We start from the raw sequence: 10,080 nt of genomic DNA on the forward strand, positions 1-10,080 counted from the left end.
AATGGGTCATGTCAATCGGATCATTCAACTAATGATGTGACCTCGTTAATCAAATAACAACTCTTTGTCTATGGTTAGGAAACATAACCATCTTTGATTAATGAGCTAGTCAAGTAGAGGCATACTAGTGACACTCTGTTTGTCTATGTATTCACACATGTATTATGTTTCCGGTTAATACAATTCTAGCATGAATAATAAACATTTATCATGAAATAAGGAAATAAATAATAACTTTATTATTGCCTCTAGGGCATATTTCCTTCACATATAATGATTATTGCCTCTTAATAACCCATATGAGAAAAACCTTTCAAGAAGGATAAAACTCATTAGTGAGTTTAGATAACAATAAATATGTCTTGAGTACTTCCTTTGAAAACCCCGATAGGGAAAATAGAAAGTATGACATATAATCTTTGAGAAGATATTGCCTCATTAAAAACCATTATGAGAAACTTTGAGAGAAAACTCGTAAGGGAAAAGAGTGCGATATGATATGCCATTGAAAACTCCTTTAAAACCCAGTGGGGAAAATATAAGGAGAAGATGATATGACATATATGGGAACTTGTGTTTATATTGTCTTGTTAAAAACCTTTATGAGAAACCATTACGGAAAAACTCATGAAGGGAAAAAGAGTACAATATATGCAATCTTAGGATTGTTAATAGGTTATAGATTTGGGAGATTACTCCCCCTGAACTTTGCAAACCTGGAGAATGTGTAATACAAATTCCATTGATATGGTCATGGAATTATGAATAATCTGTAGGACTTTCAAAGTATGTTGTTTGCATATTGTTTCCTCACTTGTCTATAATTCGTGAGGATAAATAATTTTTAGCAATGTATTTTATGATATTGCTCTTCATATAACCTGTAGTTTTTGAGTAACACAAGTGGTAGCATCTTAACAAATCAAGTTATGTGATTCCGATGAATCCCAAGCACATGCTTTTGAGTGTGGTTAATCATTCTGCTGAGCCATGCATATTTGGCAATGTTTTTAGATAAAGCAATTATGTTAGAGTGATTAGTGGAAGTAGTCGTTAAAGTCTATTTAGATGACTTCCACGAGAAGACTATTCCGGTGAATTCAGTCACTGATATGGCATTGTTGGGATCAAATAAAGAGCCAATATCATTCATCATATCATGGTCATATCTTGATTTTCTTGATGGAATTGCCCAAGATTTATTGTGGGCTTGAGATATAAGTTAATATTTCTTATATCGACCATGTACCTTTTGTTGGTATGATATATCCATATTGAACTTCTCATATATGTTTTGGATATATGTTGACTGATATGTATTCTTGAGAGAATGCTCAAGTTGTAAACTTAAGCTAAATTTGGTTTAATCCAAATATTTCGCCTTGAGATGATTTTGTGTATGTTTAGGGATTGTATAGACATTCATGATGAGGACATCAATATACACTGAGGTGATGAAATAAAATCAAATTGATTCTATTACTAAACATGTATATAATCATCATTATTCGAGTAGTCCTTTTGAAGAAGGAACTCATTTAGTCGGTAGTACCATATGATTTCCGACTATTTCAACTCATAGAGTGACTTATGAAGTATTACACAAAAACTTTTTGCGATTTGCTTTTGGATTCAGAAGTATAAGCCCTTCAGGGACTTCAATAGAGATTTCTGAAATGAGCGACTCATATGAGTATGTAGCCACTTCATCCATCAACTGCATGTATATTATTATTATTATTATTATTATTATTATTATTATTATTATTATTATTATTGCCAATGCTATTTAGTATTGAAACATAATTCCACTCATACCAAGAGGGTATGTTACATCATAATCGATGTCGGGTCTCTGCGTGAACCCTTTTGCTACAAGCCTCGCTTTCTCACCACCTCATCGACTTTGTCTATGAATGAGAAGTTTTTTAGTATTCCATACGAAAGATGGTTATGAGGAGTAGGTATTACTGCGGTAAATACCACTCGTTTTATGAGCGAGAGCTATTCTTCGTTACTTGCTTCCTTTTATGTGAACCAATATGAATGCAAGAGGCAAACTACCATGGATTTTGGTTCAGGGCCCAAAAAGTTTTAGCAATTTTGAGAAGAAATATATGTCGACAAATGTAGTCTTTAGTTTATATGATTCTGATGGAATCATTGAAGTTTGTGGAAATATATTTATTCCATTTTAACTCCTTGTGATTTCCTACAACAAATGGAGTCAAGGTGTTTCGATGTCCCGGCACCAAAATATTTGTGCACATTTATGCCGGGCTTTGGATTATGAGCATCCAATGAGGTGTCTTTCAACTTGATGTTGAATTACATTTACTGGTTGAGGATTTGATTTCCTCTGTTTCCACGGAAGCATATGAGAAGTTATATCTCGTCTTGTCATATTTTCTCCCCCTCTTGCTCTCATTTGGGGATAAGAGTGGTTTATCAGGTACCTCCACTCTTTCTGACACTTTACTGCAGGAATATAAAATTTAGTGACACCTTGTCATCAGTAAATGTATGTGGCAAATTTGCAATGTGTTGCAAATATATGATTCTCTAAACTTCTAGTTCAGACTCTTTGAGTACGTGGATATAAGGATTGAATGTCAATAACATTTCTAATTTATTTCTCGACATTCTTTATGGTACTTATCTCCCCCTAATGCCGAAAAAATATCCTTATTGCTGATGCAATCAGCATACGGGCTATGAATAATTTTGATTGACGGATAAATTTTTATTCCCCACATAGACCCCTAATTTTCGCGAGTGCCCATTGATGTACGCTGGAGTGGTGATACCGGTACGCAAATGGGAAATACTTTGTTGATTTCCACGTAGTAACTACAAGGGGAAAGTAGTATATATGCAGTTGGTATGATTTAGATCATACTTACGGTGTGTAAGGCCGTATGTGTCCAGCAAGAGGCTGGTAATTTACAATTCTTTAAAATTGGTCATGTCATTAATTTCACTATCTTTGATAAGAAATTTAGTTAAACCATTCTGGGTATGTACATAGAGTACAACATATAATCGGACATTGCTTGTGAAATGATTTCAATGGCATTGTCCATTTGAATGGGTTTATAGATCCTGTTTTCAGGAGAATTTGCTCCTACTTTGATAAGTTAAGCAATTTATTGGGTAAGATCATGGTTGTGTGTGATAAGACACACTCAAAAACATTTTATGAGTGTGTATATGAGTACCATGAAGTGTCTAAATTAACCCAGATAATGGTTCAACATTCCACATATATCTTTTGAATGTGTTCAAGAAAGAATAAGTAGCTCATTTAGAATTTTAAGGTGAGAGTTCCTTAAAACAGATTTCCCCTATGGCACATGTGGTGCACATATAATCTGATGATCTGGGGAATATTTTTGCAACTTGTTATGTTGTGACCAACTGAATTGTCAAGAATTTTCTAATCATCCCCAAACCAGGATGGCTAAGGCTATCAAGCCTAATATTTAATTAATTAATACTTAGAAAATCATTGTGTACGCAACAATATTGAGTATGAATTGAAACATACATTCAAATTTATCGAATATTGTATCCAATGGATATGATATTGGACACTTTACTACATGTAGTAGTACTAGTATGGGCTAATAATATATTGGGATAATTAGGAGATTACCTGAGGTCTCCAATATTTTTGAGTGCAAATGTTTTCATCCTCCATTTTCTGCACTAGATTTTGTTCCTCCTTCTGATGAAGATTCTGAGAGACATCCTTTACCATAATTTGGTTGTTATTTGCAAATTTGCAAATTTATCCCATTGAACTTATTGGCCTTTTAATAAATTTGTGGTGTGGTTTGACCATATGTTTAAGGATTTGGTAATCATAGGTACGATGTTTGTATAACCACACATTTGACAAACTGGATATTTGTCTTTGTGATCATTTGAAAATGATTTATTCCTTTGTGATCATTTGTCTTTGTAATTAAGAGGTAATTCTTTCTTCAGTTGTCTCTTAGCCTCCACTTTAATTTTGAATTTCACATGGTTCTTTTTTGCGACTATGAAGTTGCACAAAATACTAAGTACTAGCAAGAATTTCAAATAATGGAACAGAACCCGTTGGGTGAATCTGATGATTTGAAGAAATTCCATGTTTCTTCGTCATGGAAAATGGTAATACCATCATATGAGCATGTAAAGGGTATTGAGGGCTTTTTCAACCAGATTTACATATGAAAATATTTGATCATGGATCTCAACTTGAAGTTGATTAAGTGACAGAATTACGAGATGTGATAGACTTGAGGTCTTCAAAAACGAATGGGTAATCATTCACGATGTGCTCAAGGCATCATGTTTATATTAAGAAAAATATTCAGGGTGAATCTAAGTTCATCCATTATGTATTTAGTTTGAGAACTAAGTGAAATTGGGACACATAAAATGCATATGAGCGTTGCAACTTTAGAGTCACCGCCAAAAACATAGACGTTGCTTGTTTGACATTGGTTAGTCACTGTGAAAGTATAACCACAATGTGATGTGGACATTGCAAAAATGTTGATACACTCAATTGTTGCCATAATTATGGGATCCATCTTGATGGATGAACAACACTAAAATTATAAATAGTGACATAGGCTTCACTGCCATGTATTTTACCAATGTAATAGAAGTCAATCACGATTATATGCAAATATTTATGTAGTTTTCTATGACATATTCACGCAAAATGATGCTTGAATAGTTGATATTAGCACACAATACCGTTTTGGTATATAGCGAGTGTGCAAGAATTATATTTACTATGAGAGTAAAAAAATATTTTAGTGAACAACAACAAATGCTTCAGACGAGCAAATTTTATAAATATCTGGTGCTTTATAACCATATGTGTAGGCCTCAAATTATATAGGATAACACTTTGAAGATAATCACCAATGGTGTAGATCTCGCAGTAATAGAAAAACATATTCTGACTTTTGCCAGTAGATGCTCATAATTCTATTACCTTATGTTATGCTGAATTTATGAAATCACTTTTAAGGTAATCATCTGTCAAAGTGACATGATGTAGACCTTCCAGTAATAGTGGATAGTCTGCAAAATTTTGCAGTAGATGCCAGTATTACCTTATGATATCTTGAAGTAGTCACATCAAATATTAATATTTGGAAGAGCACTACGAAGGTAGTCATCTTATTAAAAAGACAAGATGTAGACCTCACAGTAGTGGTGGCTAATCTGCAAATGGCACAGTAGATGCCACCAGTACCTTGTGATTCACAAATAAAATTTTGGGTAATCACATTAATAATTGGAAGAGCACGTTGAAGGTAGTCATCTTATCAAAATGATAAGATGTAGACCTCACAGTAATGATGGATAATCTGCAAATTATGCAGTAGGTGCTATCAAATACCTTGTGATTCACAAATGCGATTTGAGGTAGTCATATTAAGTATGACACTTCAATTTAATGTCGAGATTTGCACGAAAATTATTTTCACATGCAAAGATATGGTTGTTGCACTAAATTAAACATGTTATATGGATTGCTTGAAAAGCAAACATATTGAACTCTATATTAATTAGATCTGAGGATCTAAACAAAAAGTGTGTGGACTATTTTGTAGTTGTTACAGCCTGAAAAACCATTTCAGAAATCCAGGTTATCAGATGTAAAGTACAGTTTGTGTTGAACATGTACTGTAGGTATTAATGTACAAATATCAGAAAGGAGGAGGGCTGAATAGAAAATCTGCCAAAGGGATAAGCTTGCGTCCACTCTTTTTCATGTGCGGTTCCACGATGGGGAATTTTCTAATCGCCGTCGTTATCCAGTTTGGCTCTGCCTTTACAAATCAATCGATTCTTTCTGCTTCCACCGCCCAGCGCCCATCATAGCCGCCGGGATATCGAGGACTTGCAACCCGTGAGCGATGACTTGCCTCGCGCTGGGGTTCGCCACTGTGCGCTGGACGCCGCCTGAGGAACTGCGCCGCTGCGCCCTGCTGCCGGCCGGGAGGGCAAGGCCCCGCCGTCGTGCTCGATGGGTGCCATGCCTTGGATGCTGCGGGGTGGCCGTGGCTACCAGCATATATCGATGCCGCGAATCGCGACGCGGCGATCCGTGTCGGGTGGATCCGCCGATGCCTCTGAAGCGCCGGGAGGAGCACCATCAAGGCCGAGGGCCCTCGCGTCCTCGGCGCCTGATAGCGTCGCTGCCACGGCTGTGCGTCATGGTCTTGCCGTTGGGGCGAGCATGGCGTCGTCGGTCCTCTTCTCTTGTTCTTCTTCCATTCCTTTTCGCTTGTTGCGTGGCCTAATGCTCTCGGTAGAGGCGTGCGTGGTAACGTGTAAAGAGGAAAAAGGGAGAGAGAGGGAACGAATGATTGGAATGAACAGTTATTTCTCATTGATTGAAGACAGGGTATTTATACCCACTTACAAGGCAGTTAGGATTACAATGTCGGTAACTACAACCGACTTAAACAACCGAGTTAAGCATTGATTATTAGGATTAAATTAATCCTTAACAAGTCTAGCCAGTAGGATACTACGTGCATACTTGTTGTTAGGTGGGACTTGCAGCATGAGTGAGTCAATAATAAAGCCGCTGGCTCGCTGGCTACTCCAGCATGAAATGAAAATCCACGTCACATGGCAGCTGAGCTGACCAGTCATTCTTGTTTATTTATCTGCAAATTAATATGTAAGAACGGGCCTTTTTATGGTGAAGCACGGGCATGAGGCGTGCGCATGCCAATGTTCACGTAGCCGGCCAGTCATGGAATGCAACGCAAGAGTTACCAGTGCACGCCAGATCCATGCTTGCTTCAGCTACCCAACAAGAAAAAGAGGGACATGGTTGGATGTGCAACCGCTTTGCCCCGTTGTCTGCTCAATGCCGAGACAGCAAAAACACACACCATCTTTTTCCCTTCCCGTTTCATCGTATCGCCGTTTCACACGCAGATCACGTGGCGGAGAACCTTGCGCGGCGATAGCAGCAATTTCGCCCCATCCGATCCTAGCATCTCTTATTTAAGCATACCATCTGCCTTAGCTCCCTCCAAGAGAAGAGCTCGGTTCATCATCCACTACCCTCAACCGAACCATCACCCTCATCCACTAGCAACAAGAAATGGCACATTTCTGGAGTGTCGCGGCGGCCGAGCTCACCGGCAGCCACCTCTACGAGGTCAAGCGCATGGTGGCGCGATTCCGTGAGCCTGTCATCAGGATCTGGGGGCCGGCCTCAGCGTCGGCCAGGTGGCTGCCGTTGCACACGCCAAGGACGCGGCCAGCGTCACCGTCGAGCTCGCCCTCGCCGACGAGGCGCGCGTCCGCGTCCAGGCGTGCAGCGACTGGATCGTCGACTCGGTGGCAAACGGCGGTGACATCTACGGCGTCACCACGGGCTTCGGTGGCATCTACGAAGGAAAATGCAGACAATAATGAATAAATCTGAATGTCATATCGTGACAGACTCTGGCAAATGTTTTACTTGCTTCCAAAGTTTCATTATGGAACGACATTTGTAGGACTCATGACCAAAAAGATGAGCACCCTAAAATGCTTTTGAAAATAGCTTCTTTTGGATCATCGGTTTTCTTTAGCCACGAGCTCCACAAATGTTATTTCATGATGTAACCTTATAAGCACTCAAAACATTTGTCTATGTATCATAAAAATACTAAAATTATTTAGATACTTTGTAAAAAAAATAGATTTCCAAGCTCGTTTGAGCTCAAGCTAAGAAACATTAGGAACCCATCCTAAAGAAATCACAATCTAACCAGCTGTACATTTCACTTTTCTCCACCTTTCTGTCACATGGTCAGTTTGTGTGTGTCAGCATTTTTAAATAGCGTCCTTCGGTTTGAATGCCTCCCACTCCTTGCAACTCTATCCCAGAAATATGTTTTCACTTTCTATTTAACGATTTAATTTCTTGATATCTTCTGAAATAAAAGTTTGTGTTATATTCTATTTGGACAAATGTGTTTATACCGAAGAGATATTCTAAAAAAGACCTATAGAAAATTGGCCTATGAAAAACTCGATGAAACTTGGCACATACATCAGTTTTTTACAGTTTCGTAAGGCCTCTCCACGTTTCATATCTGTATTTTATACTTTTTGAAAATATATTCAAGAGCGATCTTATTTCAATGTTCTTTTCACAAGGAACATAAATACGCAAATGCATTGTAAATCAAACTTATGGTTCAAAAGATGAGAGAAGTGCATATTACACCCTTCAACTCTAGCCCTAGTCTAATATACACCCCCAACTCCAATACCATCTACTTTACACCCCCCAACTCTCAAAACCAGGCGGAATTCAACCCTCCCCTCCCCGTTGACCGGTTTTAACCCAGTTGACCGGTTTTGACATGTTGACTGGGTGAACAGTAACAAAACAATCAAAAAATATTTTGGTTTTTCCAATGAGTGAACAGTAAATTCAAAAAAAAAGTTGGAAATAAAATTCAACAAGCAGTTTCGATTTTTTACCTGGTGAATAGTAAATTCCAAAAATACTTTTTTCCAAAAAAACCGAATTATTTTTGCGTAGACGATTTTTCAGCGCGTGATGTCTGTGACAATTTTCAGCTTGTTTGGACATTTCAGTGGTCTCTCAACAAAAAAATATATCAGCCCGAACTGTTAACTGTTTCATGCAAATATAATTCAGAAATTTTTGTTTTTTTATTTTTTTTCCTGAAATTTACTGTTCACCCGGACGAAAAATCAACATTTTAAAAAATCAAAATTATTTTATTATTATTTAATTAGAACTTTTTAAAATTTTACTGTTCAGCCGGTGAAAAAACGTAATTTTTTTAAAATATATTTCTTTTGAATTTACTGTTCACCCAGTCAACAGGTCAAAACCGGTCACCGGGGAGGGGAGGGTTGAATTCCGCCTGGTTTTGAGAGTTGGGGGGTGTAAACTAGATGGTATTGGAGTTGGGGGTTGTATATTAAACTAGGGCTAAAGTTGAGGGGTGTAATATGCACTTCTCTCTCAAAAGATAAAACAAATATAAATTTTAGAATCATATGAAAAGAAAACCTGAGTGAGTGTAGTACTACTCGTCTCTACTTTAATTTGTGACTGAGAGGAGAGATATTGCACGTAATAACTACGGGAAAAGGTTGATATGGGAGGTGACAAAAATTAATAGAAAGAAGGGGTCATGAATTGAGGTTAACTAAGCAACACAACGACGAGATGCATGCATGGATCCGAATCTCAAAGATAACCAGTGGCTGATACATGCACGCTACAAGGGAGAATGTATTTTCTCGAACCCACTACCGTCCCTCCCTTTGTTAGCGCCGTCTACTGCCAAAATTGCAGGAGTACTAAAATATGCGCATGGTGTTGAGATGCAAAATTGTGTACTCACCTGACAAGCTCGACCTGGAGGCCGTGCCCATCTTTTGTGCTACGGTGGGAGGTGCCACCCAAGCCCGTGGTGACGCCGTAGATGTCACCGCCGTTTGCTACCGAGTGGACGATCCAGTCGCTGCAGGCCTGGACGCGGACGCGCGCCTCGTCCGCGAACTCGACGGTGACGCTGGCCGCCTCCTTGGCGTGTGCAACGGCAGCCACCTGGCCGACGCTGAGGCCGGCCCCCAGATCCTGACGACAGGCTCACGGAATCGCGCCACCATGCGCTTGACCTCGTAGAGGTGGCTGCCGGTGAGCTCGGCCGCCGCGACACTCCAGAAATGTGCCATTTCTTGTTGCTAGTGGATGAGGGTGATGGTTCGGTTGAGGGTAGTGGATGATGAACCGAGCTCTTCTCTTGGATCGAGCTAAGGCAGATGGTATGCTTAAATAAGAGATGCTAGGATCGGATGGGGCGAAATTGCTGCTATCGCCGCGCAAGGCTCTCCGCCACGCGATCTGCGTGTGAAATGGTGATACGATGAAACGGGAAGGGAAAAAGATGGTGTGTGTTTTTGCTGTCTCGGCATTGAGCAGACAACGGGGGAAAGCGGTTGCACATCCAACCATGTCCCTCTTTTTCTTGTTGGGTAGCTGAAGCAAGCATGGATCTGGCGTGCACTGGTAAC

General features: G+C 39.2%; 2 pseudogenes; one reads left to right on the plus strand and one right to left on the minus strand.

Annotated features, from left to right (window-relative positions):
• Positions 1-7,132: 7,132 nt before the first annotated feature.
• On the plus strand, positions 7,133-7,446 carry LOC147973600 (phenylalanine ammonia-lyase pseudogene; annotated as a pseudogene).
• Positions 7,447-9,076: 1,630 nt separating this feature from the next.
• Positions 9,077-9,741, minus strand: LOC147973601 (phenylalanine ammonia-lyase pseudogene; annotated as a pseudogene).
• Between the last annotated feature and the right edge of the window lie 339 nt (positions 9,742-10,080).

This window comes from Triticum urartu, chromosome 5A (assembly GCF_056163025.1).
Source record: "Triticum urartu cultivar PI428250 chromosome 5A, HENAU_Tu73, whole genome shotgun sequence".
Lineage (NCBI taxonomy): Eukaryota > Viridiplantae > Streptophyta > Magnoliopsida > Poales > Poaceae > Triticum > Triticum urartu.